At 40.9% G+C, this 16,902-nt stretch overlaps 1 protein-coding gene across 1 annotated transcript in view; it reads right to left on the bottom strand.

Annotated features, from left to right (window-relative positions):
• Nucleotides 1-9,988, bottom strand: part of PLEKHM3 (pleckstrin homology domain containing M3) — a 208,861-nt gene extending 198,873 nt beyond the window's left edge. Inside the window, exon 1 of the mRNA XM_040228670.1 lies at nucleotides 9,827-9,988. The gene's annotated coding sequence lies outside the window, so the exon portion shown is untranslated. The remainder of the gene's footprint in view (nucleotides 1-9,826) is intronic.
• Between the last annotated feature and the right edge of the window lie 6,914 nt (nucleotides 9,989-16,902).

Here is a 16,902-nt window from a genome sequence, read left to right as displayed (position 1 = left end):
TGAGATTTAAAGAAATGCAGTAATACCTTGTCCAAGCTAATATGGCCAGTGAGTGAGTGGAAACCAGCCTCTAAAATGCACATACCAGCCAGTAGAACAACAGTAAACTAATTACCTTGAGATAACACAGCTAGACTTTTACACATAAGGTACTTTGAATGTTAATTTCAAACAGTAAGAACTTTAATAATTATTTTTAAATCTTTCTATTTGTGTATCCCACAACTTAGAAAGTTAATTGCTAAATATACTTAATTTACAAAAAAAAAAAAAAATCACCTCTGTACTATTTCTGTGTCACTGTAAATTCTCTAAGGGAATGGTGGATGAGAGGTGCCTGAACAAACAGAATAAAAGGCTGTTCTAACTAGCTAACCTCAATTCTCTGAAGTGACCTTGGACATACTGCTTGGAATGTCTGCAAGGGTATAATAACTGTGACTCCATTTTGGCCAAACAAGTGCTTTCAAAATGTTTACACAGTCCTAATTGCCCTAACCTTTCACTAATGTTTACCAAAGACATCATTTTTCATTTAGCCAATAAATAGAAACACTTGTAAAAATGTTTGCTTAAAAAAAAAAAAAACTAACCCTGCAAATAAGTGTTTCTGTCAAAAGAACTGAAAGGAATATTTTCAAGTTAGATGTGACTATAGGTAATTCAAACATGCTTCAGCACATTTAAGGCACATCCAAATAAACTAACTAAATTTTTTTTGGGGGGGTGACAGGTAGAGAGGGACAAATACCAGTAGATATGGGATTCAAACAAAATAACAAAGTTGACTCACAACTTTCAGCCTTGTTTCTTAAGATGACATGCCCAGGTTTCATATGACCCCACTACAGTGAAAATATAGATATGACATCTGACCTTTTAGTGAAGGGTAATCACTTTTGGACCACAAGGTCTGGAATTAGAAGACCTGACTTTGCAGCGTCCATGCACCACTACTACTTGTCAAGTCATTTGAACCTGAATTCTAGTTCTTTCAATGTAGGTCAAATAAGGATTCCTGTCCTACCTCCTCCAAAGATTGTTTTGGAGTGCAAATCAAATGACATAATGTAAGTGCTTTGAGAACTCAAAAGCAGGGTATAGGATACTGACAGGTGTCGTCTGGATGGTACCAGGGAAAGGTCACCACAGTCTTTTTGATCTCCTCCCATTACAAACCAACAAACTAGTGAAGAGAGTGGTGACACCAATCAGTTTTGGAAGCTCTGAGACAAGGCTTTAATTTACTCAAGGGTTCCTCCTGCACTATTCAGGCAGCATTAGTTTCTGTGTTTTCTGGTGGTCTCAGAGTGGAAGGATTCACTAGGACCAGATTCAGGGTGATTCAAAAGGAATATTTCTTCTCAAAGAAGTAATAATGAACAATATCTTCCCTTGTCCCCCAAGTTCCTTTACAGCTCCTTTACTTTGTCCCTTCTCCTCTTCCAAGTTTCTTAAAGAAATTTGTTTTTTTAAAAAAAATACTCTCTGACTCTACTTCTCACCATGTGGAAGCACTCCGATTCTGCCTCAGGTGAAACTGCACAGGCAGAGGTCAGCAGCAATCTTCTTATTGCCAAACCCGGTAGACTTTTCACTCCACAACTGCCTGACCTCTCAGTAGTTCTGAACTATTGAATACTCACTCTTTATATCGCTCTCCTGAATGCATTAACAAGGTCTCTTCCAGCACCTCTCCTTTATCTCTGTATGCTCCTTTCAGTCCCTTGTATGAGCTCCCTTTCCTGTGCCCTTATCACTTTGCTGACAAAGGTCTGTACAGTCAAAGCTATGGTTTTTCCAGTAGTCATGTATGGATGTAGAGCTGGACCATAGAGAAGACTGAGCACCAAAGAATTGATGCTTTTGAACTGTGGTGTGGGGGAAGACTCTTGAGAGTCCCTTGGACTGCAAGGAGATCAAACCAGTCAATCCTAAAAGAAAATCAACCCTGAATATTCATTAGAAGAACTGATGCTGAAGCTGAAGCGCCAATACTTTGACCACCTAATGCGAAAAGCCAACTCATTTGAAAAGACCCTGAGGCTGTTAAAGATTGAAGGCAAAAGGAAAAGGAGGCGGCAGATAGCCTCACCAACTCAATGGACATGAATCTGAGCAAACTCTGGCAGATAGTGAAGGACAGGGGAGCCTAGTGTATTGCAGTCCATGGGGTCTCAAAGAGTTGGACATGACCGAACAACAAAATGCCCATATCATAATGTAGGTGCTCCCCTATTTTCCTCACAACCCTCTTATTTAGTTCCTTTTCCACTGGGTGATCTTCTCCATCCCTGTGGCTTTCTGTAGAAGTCCACGTGGAAGTGAGAAGTATTGTTCTCCTGAGCTCAAGACTCACACATGCCACTGCCTTTCAGACATCCCCTAACTCCTAACATGCACAAAACCGAACTCCTCATCTAACCCTCTGCCTGCCCCACCTCTTGGCATTCTCCACAGAGTGAAGAATATCATCATCCTTGACCCTACTGGCTCCCTCCCTCACAAATCACTCTGAACAGCAAGTCACGTTAATTCTACTTCTCGGAGATCTGCCAAATTTATCCCTTTCTCTCCTTCTTTACAACCATAGTTCAGACACCAGCCAGTTTCCTCCCTTTATTTTTTTCCTTCCACTAATCCATTCACTACACTGGAGTCAGAGAGGGCTTTCTAAAAATATTGATAAAACTCTGTTATTTTCTGGATAAATCTTAATATTCCTTAACACTGCCTATAAGAGCTCTGATCCACTTATTTTCCTAGGGTTACCTCTTAAATCTCCATCATCTCTCATCCTGTACCCCCACCACCACCACCCCACACACAGGAACAGAACTTAGCTAGTTCTCATTCAGCCTTCAGGTCTTTGCTGAGGTACCACTTCTTCCCTGACCTCCCATGTCCATTCTGGACACCCCTCTTGTGAGGTGCCATGGCACACATATTTCCTCAATTATAATGCTTTTCACTCTGTAAAAACAGCCTGTTTACTTGTCTGTCTCCCCTGCTAGATGGCAACCTTCACGAAGGCCTGTTTCCTTCAAGATTGTATCTCTGGCTCCAAGTATAAGAGGTATGTGTCAAGGTATAAAACAAGTGCTCAATTCTTCCTTGTCTAATTAACAAACCAATGAATCCCTGAGGGTGGAAGAGAAGTTGTTCTGGAAAAGTTTATGAGAAAAGATCATTTAGCTAATTTCCTGGAGCATAAAAACTGTTGGTTACATTTCCAACGTTTTCTAATCTATAATACACGTTCCTTGTTCTATGAAAATCTATAATCATATCTGTAGACTTCAGGGTGAAATGGATATTTAGCAATTTTGCAGTTAGATAAATGTCCACAGGTAAAATGGATAATACAGACCAAGGCAGCTTCAGTTTGCATTGAATTATAAATTGGTTACACTAATCATGGTAACTAGGTGAATAATCTCTTCCATACTCATAAATGTGACATATAATCAGGGGATCAAATTTAAAACACAAAACTCAAATTGACAGTTAATGAGTGTACGAAAAACAAACAAAATGTTAGTGAAAAATAGCATGCCTGACATCTCAACACAATGGCCTCTATATTTTGACTTTGGTTTTTTGCTCATAACTCATGTTGCCACTAACATTAACTACACTCATGGAGCAAATAAACTTCTTACCCAATTGTCAATATGAAGGTGAATGATGTGGGCTTTTTACTGCTGTCTGGTAAAACCTACAGTAGCCAGTGAAGCAGAGCAAACATAGGCATGGAATTCACTGCTGGTGGTTATCCTTAACCACACTCTCACTCAGTACCCAGTTCTCTGAATTATTTAGCTTGCACCAGAAACTCCAAGCTAGAATACAGTTCAGCTACTTAAGAACCAAATACTAAATCCACTCTAAAAGAAAAAAAAAAAGAAAAAAAGCAATTCCTTGTTAGATATTCCTCAACACGGTTTCTTTTAAAGGGTTAAACATGCCCATGAAGAAAATCAGCATTTGGCTAACAGCCAGTGGGGCAAGAGACACGTCCAGGACTTACAGATGCAGAGGAGAGGGCATATCGAACTATCAAAGGAATAGTAGGAAGAGGAGGACGAGTGGCAATGGTCTGGGGCTCCTAGAAAGCGTCCGGAGACAGAGAATCCTAAACATTCTACCCAAACGGTTTCTAGTAAAATCAGGTTTTCTGAAACCAGTAATTAAAATAGTACCCTACAACCTGCCTGCTTCTTAAATATGTAAATATATGACTTGACTTCACGTATCATAGGAAAGCTGCACACAAGATTAAACTGGAATACAGTATGTTAAGTACTTGATAAATATTCAGGAAGTATTACCTTTATATGGTTTTTAATACAGATGTTACCAGCCTAGTTTGGTTTTCCTAATAACAACATGCAATGGTTTTTTTTGCTTTTTGTTTTTCGCTAATGGCTATATAGCCATCATAGTTCTTTGTTTTCCACTTGTATAATTAACCTGAGTCTATGGCCCAAAGCCTAAAATCCATCAATCTATGAGAAAACAAAGACTTAAGGAAACTCAACCACAAGCTTCCTTATTCTATTATTTCAGTATGATACTCATCCATCCTTCTACCGTAAAGCTTACACTGATTATCTATATTGACAAAGAAGTTACCCTACTTTGTTTTCAACCTTCTCAACCATATTTATCATTTCCTATCTCATTGTCTTTCTTTAAAACATCACTTTCTCACACATATTTTAGTTATTTATGAACTTTTATTTTCCCCATTATTTGACTGGACAATGTCTTAGATTCATTGTATTCCCCATAGCGTAGAGTTTTACACAGCATTTAAAATAATATTTGTTAACTATTATGGTTATAAACAACTACTATATACTTACTGTCAAATGTTTTGAAAATACATAAAAATGTTCAAGGGGAAATAAACTATGCCTAGTCATCCTCCAATGGGAAAAAAAAAGTGCTGCTCCATTTTGGCCCTTTCAGCCTCTTTCCTTATATAGGTATATTTTCTGCTTTTTTTAAACATAGTTGAGAGTTATTATGGTCTTCCCTGGTGGCTCAAATGGTAAAGAATTTGCCTGCAATGTGGGAGACTCAGATCCCTGAGTCAAGAAGAACCCCTAGAGAAGGGAATGGCTACCCACTCCAGTATTCTTGCCTGGAGAATCCCATGGACAGAGGAGCCTGGAAGGCTTCAGTCCATAGGGTCACAAAAAGTTGGACACAGCTGAGCGACTAACACTTTTCACTTACTACACATATATTTCTCTAACCGATCTCCTCCTATTTACCAAAAATTGGTACATACCCTTCCATACTGTTAAAACCCTTCATAAATATCCTTTTAAAAGTCTGTATAACACCATATCTTTTGACAATACCATAATTAATTCAAACTGTTCCCCTCCTGTTGGCCATTGAGACTATTGTCAATACCTGACTTTTCTAACCAAAGCTATATTAAGCACTTGTGAATGTTAACTTTTTAAATATTTCTTATAAGTTCCCTTGGACAGACTGCTAGAAGTGGAACTACTGGACTGAGGAGTAGGCACATTCGTGAGATTTTTCAGACATTCAGCCAACAAGTTTTTCAGAAAGGTTTAACATCTGTGTACCCCTCACAGCATCTGAGAGTGTCTGCTCTACTGCACATTAACTGATGTGAAGAGCTAGAATTTTTTAAAATCTATGTAAATCTGAGAGCTGGTTTTTGTTTCAATTTATTTGATTAATGGCTTTCCATTTTTTTTCTTTTCTTTTTTTATTTGAGAATGCACTTTCATATGACTTAGCCATTTAGTTTTCTCTTCTATGGATAATCTGTTCCTGTCTTTATGGTCTTCTATTGTGGTGTAGCAAATTCCCACAAACTTAGAACCTTAACACAACACGCATTTCCTCACAATTCTGAAGGTCAGAGTCTGGATGGGGCTGGCTGGGTTCTCAGCTCAGGCTCTCCTTCACAAGGCTGAAATCAATGCACTGGCCAGGCTGTGTTCCTAACCAACGGCTCTGGTAAAGAAACCAGTTACGAGCTCGTTCATTTGCAGGCCCTCAGTCTGAGTTCCCCATTTCCATGCTCGGTCACCCTCAGCAATTCCAGGTCTCCTGACTTTCTCACATCGAGGCTGTATATTGTCACCCTGCTTATTTAACTTATATGCAGAGTACATCATGAGAAACGCTGGGCTGGAAGAAGTACAGCTAGAATCAAGATTGCCAGGAAAAATATCAATAACCTCAGATATGCAGATGATACCACCCTTATGACAGAAAGTGAAGAGGAACTAAAAAGCCTCGTGATGAAAGTGAAAGAGGAGGGTGAAAAAGTTGGCTTAAAGCTCAACATTCAGAAAACAAAGATCATGGCATCTGGTCCCATCACTTCATGGAAAATAGATGGGGAAACAGTGGAAACAGTGTCAGACTTTATTTTGGGGGGCTCCAAAATCACTGCAGATGGTGACTGCAGCCATGAAATTTAAAGACACTTATTCCTTGGAAGAAAAGTTATGACCAACCTAGATAGCATGTTCAAAAGCAGAGACATTACTTTGCCAACAAAGGTCCATCTAGTCAAGGCTACGGTTTTTCCAGTAGTCATGTATGGATATGAGAGTTGGACTGTGAAGAAAGCTGAGCACCGAAGAACTGATGCTTTTGAACTGTGGTGTTGGAGATGACTCTTGAGAGTCCCTTGGACTGCAAGGAGATCCAACCAGTCCATTCTGAAGGAGATCAGCCCTGGGATTTCTTTGGAAGGAATGATGCTAAGGCTGAAACTCCAGTACTTTGGCCACCTCATGCAAAGAGTTGACTCATTGGAAAAGACCCTGATGCTGGGAGGGATTGGGGGCAGGAGGAAAAGGGGATGACAGAGGATGAGATGGCTGGATGGCAACCCTGACTCGATGGACGTGAGTCTGAGTGAACTCCAGGAGTTGGTGATGGACAGGGAGGCCTGGCGTGCTGTGATTCATGGGGTCGCAAAGAGTCGGACATGACTGAGCGACTGAACTGAACTGAACTGACTTTCTCAAGGCCGCCTCCACTCCTTCTGAAGCATTCCCTCCATCTTCAATGCAGCAACAACATATTCAGTCCTTCTCTGGCTTCAGATTGATTGGATTTCCCTAGCCAGAGAATGCTCTCCTCTTTTACAGGCCCCTTTGATTAGATTTGACTTCCCTGGTGGCTCAGATGGTAAAGCGTCTGCCTATAATGCGGGAGACCCGGGTTCCATCCCTGGGTCGGGAAGATCCCCTGGAGAAGGAAATGGCAACCCATTCCAGTATTCTTGCCTGGGAAATCCCATGGACAGAGGAGCCTGGTAGGCTACAGTCCACAGGGTCGCAAAGAGTCAGACAGGACTGAGCGACTTCACTTCACTTTGATTAGATTTGGCCCATCAGCTCATTCTCCTATTTTATATTCAACTGTGCCATGTAACATAATATGGTCAAGGAAGTGACAGTTCATCACTGCAACCGGTTCTAGGGATTAGAGCATGCAATCCCCGGGGAGGAGCATTTTCAGAATTGTGTGGGCCACAGCATCTCAGGTGTTGCTTCTAATCATTTGTTTGTTCTCTTTGTGATGTCTTAATTGCATGAATTTACCAAATAAGTGAATCTTACTGATGACTGCCAGAAGGTGCATTTTCCCAATAGCAAAGACAGCTGTAGACAGGGCCTGCTAAGTGCTAATAAAGATTCTGAACACAGTGGGTCCTCCGTACCTTTGGCTTCCACATCCACAAATTCAACCAATCACAGATTGAAAATATCTGAGGGGAAAACTCCAGAAAGTTCCAGAAGCAAAACTTGAATTTGCTGAGCAACAGGCAACTATCTGCAGATTCCCTAATGGCTCAGTGGTAAAGACTCTGCCAGCTAATACAGGAGACACAGGTTTGATCCCTGGGTCAGGAAGAGCCCCTGGAGGAGGAAATGGCAACCCACTCCAGTATTCTTGCCTGACAAATCCCATGGACAGAGGAGCCTTGTGGGCTACAGCCTATGGGGTAGCAAAGAGTAATATATGACTTAGCAACTTAAAAAAAAAAGGCAACTCTTTACAAAGTATTTTCATTGAAATTACAGCTATTTACATAGAATATACATTATATTAGGTACTACCAGTGATCTTATAGTACCGAGGAGTCTGGCAGGCTACAGTCCATGGGATCACAGAGTTAGACACAACTGAGTGACTAACACTTTCATAAGTAATCTAAAAATGATTTAAATTACACCAGAGGATGTGTGTAGGTTAAGTGCAAGGCACTACACCATTTTATATAAAGGTCTTGAGAATTCTTGAATTTTGGTATCTGAGAGGTCTTGGAACTAAGTCCCCTTGTGTATCGAGGGATGACTGTATATAATTTTGCTAACACTGCTGTTTTTAAAAGATTTAATTGTGGGAAAAGTTACAATATGAAAGTCACTATCCCATTTTTAAGGGTACAGTTCCTGACTGTTAAGTATATTTACCTTGTTGTGCATCTAATCTCTAGAACTCTTCATTTTGCAAAACTGAAACTATACCCATTTAACAACTGTCCATTTCAACCCTCCCCCAACTCCTGGCAATCACCATTTACTTTTAACATTGCTATATCCTTATATATTTATTAACAAACATGTATATTGCAATTTCTACAGGTGCTGTTCTAAGAACTTTAAAAATATTAACTCATTTAATCCTCATAATAACCCTATGAGATCAGTACTGTCATTCCCATACCAAAGATTAAGAAACACAACAAATAAACTGCTCAAGGTTACACAATAGGAAGTGACCAAGCAGGAATTCAAACCCAGACTGGCTTTATAGTCCTTGCTATGAACCACTACATTGTGAAAATACTCACTGTAAAGGCAAACTCATCAGTCATTAATATTATTTCCTTGATGTGCATGACTTTAAAACACTGTTTTATGTGCAATTTACTCTAATATTCTTCTAGTAACTAAAAGTTAGACTATATGACCCAGAAGGACTGCATGTCTACTGATCTTTCAGCCCAGTTTTGATTAAAGCATTTTTTTTGAAGCTAATGAAACAAAAATTGCTTTGTATCTTAAAGGTGTGCCAAAGTATCTTATGAATGAATACAAATTGCAATTGACTATGACACCTGGAATTAATATATTACAGAAAAAAAGCCTAGATATTTCTCTTTTCCAAGAAGAAAGAAAACTTCCAAATAAGTTTACAACAGCATAACTCAATCTTGGTTTAACCTGGTAAATTCAATCTGTTTTGCTTTGCAAGCTATAAATCTAGATCAGTCTTTATTTGTCATTCATTTGTATATCTCAGTAGTAACTTACTTCATTTGAGGAGTGGGTCTAAAATTTCCGGATCTCAATCTTTTAGCTTAGTAATCCTTTTACAGAAGACCAAATCATGCTTGTCATCAGTCACACAGTGGCATTTACTATATATTAAAAATGAGCAAGGTCAACAGAAGGAACAATCGTTGTAATCTGGGAGCCCTAGTTAGATGCGAATTAAAAGCTCTGCTGAGGCCTCGTTTCTAGGACCCAGGAGGGGAGGACTGAAAAAAACCGCACAGAACAGGATCAGCTATTTCAACTGCTTTCTACTTATATACTTGATTCATAAAAATAAATAGACAATGCATCATGTAATCTCCTCTCAACTATTATCCACTGCATTATTGTGCAATTCTCATTCCAGAGGATGGAAGAAATAGCAAAATCACCGCTACCCTAGGGAGCTTCTCGGATATTTACAATGCTGTCATCTCCACACCCTTCCCCCAGTGGCCAGCCAGGCGGCAAAGAAGCAGACATATGCTCACCTGGCCACCGACTGCTTCTCTCCCTTCACTTGCAGGGCCTGCAACCTACTCCAGGCTGGGGCTAGGTTTCGGCAGCCCGCCCTCCTCACGGTGACAGCCCATCTGGCCAGCGACCACTCCGGCCCGGCTCTCTGTTTACAAGCGCTTCTTGCGGTCCCACACTTAAATGCTTCCTTCCAGCAGCCCGGGAAGCGAGACTCCGACACACAAGGTTCCAGGCCGCAAGGATTCGTCTTCCCTGCCCTAGGGACCCAGCGCCCGGTATAGCCCAACCGCACCCTCCTGGCCTTCTTACCTCTTTGTTTTCTCACAGTCTTCATCACACACTTCTGGAAAACAGTGCTATGTGCCTCAGTCTCCTCTCTGCTCTTCTCAACGCCCAGATGGATGTTTGCAATTCGAAATTTTTACTTGGAACAAACCTGGGACTAGTTTTTAGCAGCTCCCTTGGTTAAGAGAATTTGAGAAATAACTTATTTCTAAAAATAGGACTATTAGAACCTAGAGGTTGCTTCGCATTTCCGGTTTGGAGCTGCGATGAAAGTCAATTTTCATTGCCCTTTCATGTTGTAGCCTGCAGGTTGAAAGAGGATGGTTTTGAGAGGTCTTCAACCCCCATTCAGAGTCACATCAAAACAGAAAGGGCGTGTGTGTGTGTTTGTGTGTGTGTGTGTGTACATGCACACTGGCAGGCGACCTGAGTTCTCCCCAACCCACCCCCAGTGACTTTGGCCAGTTTTCAAGAGGATAGGCTGGTCTGAATGGAAGACTGTCCTTGAAGTTTCCTGCTTTATTCTCCATCATAGTGCATTTAGCCATTTTCTCAATTTATAATTACATATTTAAAAAAAAAAAACTTACCTGTTTTGTTGGCATCTCCACCCCTACTCCAGCCTCACCTGTAAACTCCCTGAGTGAGTGAGTGAGTGAAAGTTGAACAGTCGTGTCCAACTCTTTGCAACCCAAATGGACTATACAGTTCATGGAATTCTCCAGGCCAGAATAGTGGAGTGGGTAGCCTTTCCCTTCTCCAGGGGATCTTCCCAAACCAGGGATAAAACCCATGTCTCCCGCATTGCAGGCGGATTCTTCACCATCTGAACCACAAGAGAAGCCCAAACTCCCTGAGGGCAGGAACTATTTCAGTTTCACTCACCACCACATTACAGGTACAAAGCACAGTGGCTTCTGTGCCTACTGACCAGGGGCTTCCCTGATGGCTCAGAATATAAAGAATCTGCCTGCAATGTAGGAGACCCAGGTTTGATCCTTGGGTTGGGAAGATATCCTGGAGAAGAAAATGGCAACCCACTCCAGGATTCTTGCCTGGAGAATTCCATGGACAGAGGAGCCTGACAAGCTACAGTCCATGGGGTCACAAAGAGTTGGACACGATTGAGCAATTAACAGTTTGACTTTCACAGTGGCAAGGTATATATGTTTGAATGAACAAAGAAATGGACACACACAAAAAAAATTGTTGAAGGAGGCCAGAGAAAGTAGCAAGATAAGGTTTGAAAAACATGATTCCCCCACTCTCTGGAAAATGAATAAAAATCTTTCCCCACTGAATTTTTTAAAAAAAAAATCTCTTTTGATGTTTAGAGTTTAAATAAGTTTGTCAGAAAACTTACACTGCAATTCGAGATACCTGTTGTTGCCTAAACATGCAGTGTTCTCTTTTACCTCAGGACTTTTAATAGTTGGTTCCCTTTGATGAGAGTTGTCACCTTTGCCCCATCCCTTTAGCCTGGCCAACTTCTCCTTGCTCTTTAAGCAGAAAGTGTCATCACACCTCTCCTAGAAGTCTCTAACTGAGGAACCTGATCCTTTTAAGCATGCCCAGAGGAACTCACATGTTCTTCTATAAATGCATCTATCTACATACTCATTAGTCTTCCCAGGCCATTGATTCTCAAACTTCAGCATGAAACAGAATGTTCTAGAACAATGTTTCTCAAACTTTAATGTGTGGGGATCCTGTTAAAATGCAGATCATGATTCAAGAGTCTGTGGTGAGATCTTTGCACCTCTAGTGAACTCTCAGGTGATGCCACATTTTGAGTGTCAAAACTCTTAGATGCTTGTTAAAATTGCAAATTCCTGGGTCACACACCCATTGTTGGGCTGCACCCCACATGCCTACAAGGCCTGTACTTCCCCAGTTTTAAGACCAAAGAAAGAGCTTGGAGTTAGCAACAGAGATATCTATGGTTTAATGGGTGGGGGATCTTATATGTCTGAAGCAAGAATCTGAAGTGACACCCCATGGTGTGCAGTGACTGGTAGCAGTCTTCACTCCTGGGATGGTTGCTAGTTACAGGGGGAACTGACAGTTGACGTCAGATAGGCCCATGGCTTACCAGGGAAACCAGTAGAAGGGCATGCCCCTCACTGCCCCTTCGATAGGAACAATTTCCAACTGAGGCCTGGGGCAAGTACATAGGAAGGCCAGTCATGTGAGTAGGGTGTAGGTGAGCAGGGGAATGTACAGAGAGCAAGAAAACAGCTGAATTGAGTGGCCTGACCATACACCCATAGATTTTTATTCTGAAGGTCTACAATAAAGTCCTGAATTCTGTGATTTCACAAGTGCCTCAGAGTGCTTCCAATGTAGGTGATCATTGGGCTGATGCTTTGTCGTTTTTCTCCCACTATGCATTAAGCAGACTATCTGGTACCTAAAATGTATTAAAATGCTGCATTTACAGAATGACTAGATTTACTTATTATCACTGATACAGATCCTCAGCACCAAAACAAGTGGATGATCCCAGACACAGCAGCCGTAGCATGCTTTTTCTTTATTTTGCAGAGCAGTTTTGGGTTTGCAGCAAAACTGAGCAGAAAGTAGAGTTCCCAGATACCGGCTGTGCCTGACCTATACACAACCCCGATCCCACTGTCAAGATCCCGCACTCGGATGATACATTTGTTACAATAGATGAGCCTACATCATTATTACCCCGAATCCAAAGGGCCACCTGTTTATACCTTTTAGACGCCACAGTATGCTACCAATGAAATCCCTATTTACTCAAGGTACTTTGTGTTGGTTTCTGTCATTTACAACTGAAAGCATCGTCATTTACAAGTGAAAGCACTCCATCTTCCAGACTTACTTCCACAATATTTCTTTCTCCCACTCTACACTCTGGATTCACTTTTCTTTTTAACCACTCCTGGATACTCTTTCATTAATTCCCACTATCCTGCTTTAGGCTCCACAATTATATTCCATCTGCATCCCCGGAAGGGCAAAGAACTTGCTTTTTCCATCTTCGCATTTTCCATAGCACTTTTTTGGTTTGTTTTTTGGTTTGTTTTTTTTAGCTGTTAAGTCGTGTCCAAACTTTTTCGTCCAAATGGACTGTAGCCCGCCAGGTTCCTCTGTCCACAACACTTATGGTACCTAGTTACTGATCTTCATGGGGCTTCCCAGGTGGCACTAGTGGTAAAGAACCCACCTGCTAATGCAGGAGACGTAAGAAACAGGGGTTAGATCCCTGGGTCGGGAAGACCCCTTGGAGGACTCACTCCAATACTCTTGTCTGAAGAATCCCGTGGACAGAGAAGCCTGGCAGGCTATGGTCCATAGGGTCAAAAAGAGTCAGACACGACTGAAGCGACTTAGCATGCACACACACAAATCATCTTCATAAATGTACATTATAACAAAGTAAAATACCGAATGACATGTAAGGTGATTCTATTATTGTACACCTTCATTAAATTTTTTTCCTCTAAACTTTCCTTTATAATATAATGGTCAAGCCAGGATTCAATAAAGCAATGCTATCTTCCAAGAAGTAAAACAAAAGTCTCATCAAAAAATATTTTAAACAGAATCAAAAACTGTTGGTGTTATTTATAGCCTAGAATTTGCAAACCAAGTATATCTCACCCCATGTACACAAGCATACCCAAGTAAAGATGACTGTGATATTCACTGAGAGCAATAGAATATAATTTATCTTATTAAGTAAATTAAAAGCATTTGAGATGTAGAACCCTAAAGGCATAAATGGACTTGCATAAAAGTACAAATGAAGCTGGGAGGCATCCACAAGGCCATTCCATTGTTAAAATATTAAAACAGCTCCACAAATGCTACTTCAGTTCAGTTCAGTTCATTCGCTCAGTCGTGTCCAACTCTTTGCAACCCCATGAACCGCAGCACACCAGGCCTCCCTGTCCATCACCAACTCCCAGAGTCGACCCAAACCCATGTCCATTGAGTCGGTGATGCCATTCAACCATCTCATCCTCTGTCGTCCCCTTCTCTTCCTGCCTTCAATCTTTCCCAGCATCAGGGTCTTTTCAAATGAGCCAGCTCTTCGCATCAGGTGGCCAAAGTATCAGAGTTTCAGCTTCAACATCAGTCCTTCCAATGAACACGCAGGACTGATCTCCTTTAAGATGGATGGGTTGGATCTCCTTGCAGTCCAAGGGACTCTCAAGAGTCTTCTCCAACACCATAGTTCAAAACCATCAATTCTTTGGCATTCAGCTTTCTTTATAGTCCAACTCTCACATCCATACATAACTACTAGAAAAACGATAGCCTTGACTAGACGGACCTTTGTTGACAAAGTAGTGTCTCTGCTTTTCAACATGCTGTCTAGGTTGCTCATAACTTTCCTTCTAAGGAGTAAGCATCTTTTAACTTCATGGCTGCAATCACCATCTGCAGTGATTTTGGAGCCCAAAAAAATAAAGTCTGACACTGTTTCCACTGTTTCCCCATCTATTTGCCATGAAGTGATGGGACCAGATGCCATGATCTTAGTTTTCTGAATGTTGAGCTTTAAGCCAACTTTTTCACTCTCCTCTTTCACTTTCATCAAAAGGCTCTTTAATTCTTCTTCACTTTCTGCCATAAGGGCGGTGTCATCTGCATATCTGAGATTATTGATATTTCTCCCAGCAATCTTGATTCTAGCTTGTGCTTCTTCCAGCCCAGCGTTTCTCATGATGTACTCTGCATATAAGTTAAATAAGCAGGGTGACGATATACAGCCTTGACGTACTCCTTTTCCTATTTGGAACCATTCTGTTGTTCCATGTCCAGTTCTAACTGCTGCTTCCTGACCTGCTTATAGGTTTCTCAAGCGGCAGGTCAGGTGGTCTGGTATTCCCATCTCTTGAAGAATTTTCCACAGTTTATTGTGATCCACACAGTCAAAGGCTTTGGCATAGTCAATAAAGCAGAAATAGATGTTTTTCTGGAACTGTCTTGCTTGTTTGATGATCCAGCGGATGTTGGCAATTTGATCTCTGGTTCCTCTGCCTTTTCTAAAGCCAGCTTGAACATCAGGAAGTTCACAGTTCACGTATTGTTGAAGCCTGGCCTGGAGGATTTTGAGCATTACTTTACTAGCGTGTGAGATGAGTGTAATTGTGCGGTAGTTTGAGCATCCTTTGGCATTGCCTTTCTTTAAGACTGGAATGAAAACTGACCTTTTCCAGTCCCATGCCCACTGCTGAGTTTTCCAAATTTGCTGGCATATTGAGTGCAGCACTTTGACAGCATCATTTTTAGGTTTGAAATAGCTCTACCGGAATTCCACCACCTCCACTAGCTTTGTTCATAGTGATGCTTTTTAAGGCCCACTTGACTTCACATTCCAGGATGTCTGGCTCTAGATGAGTGATCACAGTATCATAGTTACCTGGGTCATTAAGGTCTTTCTTGTACAGTTCTTCTGTATATTTTTGCCACCTCTTCTTAATATCTTCTGCTTCTGTTAGGGCCATACAATTTCTGACCTTTATTGAGCCTATCTTTGCATGAAATGTTCCCTTGGTATCTCTAATTTTCTTGAAGAGATCTCTAGTCTTTCCCATTCTATTGTTATCCTCTATTTCTTTGCATTGATCACTGAGGAAGGCTTTCTTATCTCTCCTTGCTATTCTTTGGAACTCTGCATTCAGATGCTTATATCTTTCCTTTTCTTCTTTGCTTTTCACTTCTTTTTTTTCCACAGTTATTTGTAAGGCCTCCTCAGACAGCCATTTTACCTTTTTGCATTTCTTTTTCGGGGATAGTGTTGATCTCTGTCTCCTGTACAATGTCACGAACCTCCATCCATAGTCCATCAGGCACTCTGTCTATCAGATCTAGTCCCTTAAATCTATTTCTTACTTCCACTCTATAATCATAAGGGACTTAACTTAGGTCAAATGGTTTTCCCTACTTTTTTCAATTTAAGTCTGAATTTGGCAATAAGGAGTTCATGATCTGAGCCACAGTCAGCTCCTGGTCTTGTTTTTGTTGACTGTATAGAGCTTCTCCAATTTTGGCTGCAAAGACTATAATCAATCTGATTTTGGTGTTGACCATCTGGTGATGTCCATGTGTAGAGTCTTCTCTTGTGTTGTTGGAAGAAGGTGTTTGCTATGACCAGTGTGTTCTCTTGGCAAAACTCTATTAGCCTTTGCCCTGCTTCATTCCGTACTCCAAGGCCAAAGTTGCCTATTATTCCAGGTGTTTCTTGACTTCCTACTTTTGTATTTCAGTCCCCTATAATGAAAAGGACATCTTTTTTGGGTGTTAGTTCTAAAAGATCTTGTAGGTCTTCATAGGACCATTCAACTTCAGCTTCTTCAGCGTTACTGGTTGTGGCATAGACTTGGATTACTGTGATATTGAATGGTTTGCCTTGGAAACGAACAGAGATCATTCTGTCATTTTTGAGATTACATCCAAGTACTGCATTTCGGACTCTTTTGTAGACTATGATGGCTACTCCATTTCTTCTAACTAGCTTCTATTCCTAAGCTTCCTAACTGTCTCAAATCTCTTTCCAAAGAATTCCCTTTCTACCCATCCTAAGATCCAATACCCAAAGGATTGATACCTGATCCCACTCTTGCATTAGAGGCAGGATTCTTTCTGATTAGTTAATGGTCAGACCATATATGATTTGGGGTCTTTTGCTATCACTTCTACAAATAGGTAAACAGGAAAAGAAAGGTGAAAAGCCTTCAACCAAGCAAAATATTCAATGATTCCATACCCTACTATCACTGACTATGTCTTTTTAAAACAGAAAGATCAAGAATGAGTAATAGAA

The sequence above is a fragment of the Oryx dammah genome, unplaced genomic scaffold (assembly GCF_014754425.2).
Source record: "Oryx dammah isolate SB20612 unplaced genomic scaffold, SCBI_Odam_1.1 HiC_scaffold_27, whole genome shotgun sequence".
NCBI classification, from domain to species: Eukaryota; Metazoa; Chordata; class Mammalia; order Artiodactyla; family Bovidae; genus Oryx; species Oryx dammah.
The sequence above is the reverse complement of the archived record's forward strand: the minus strand, read 5'-3'. Positions and strand labels throughout refer to the sequence as shown.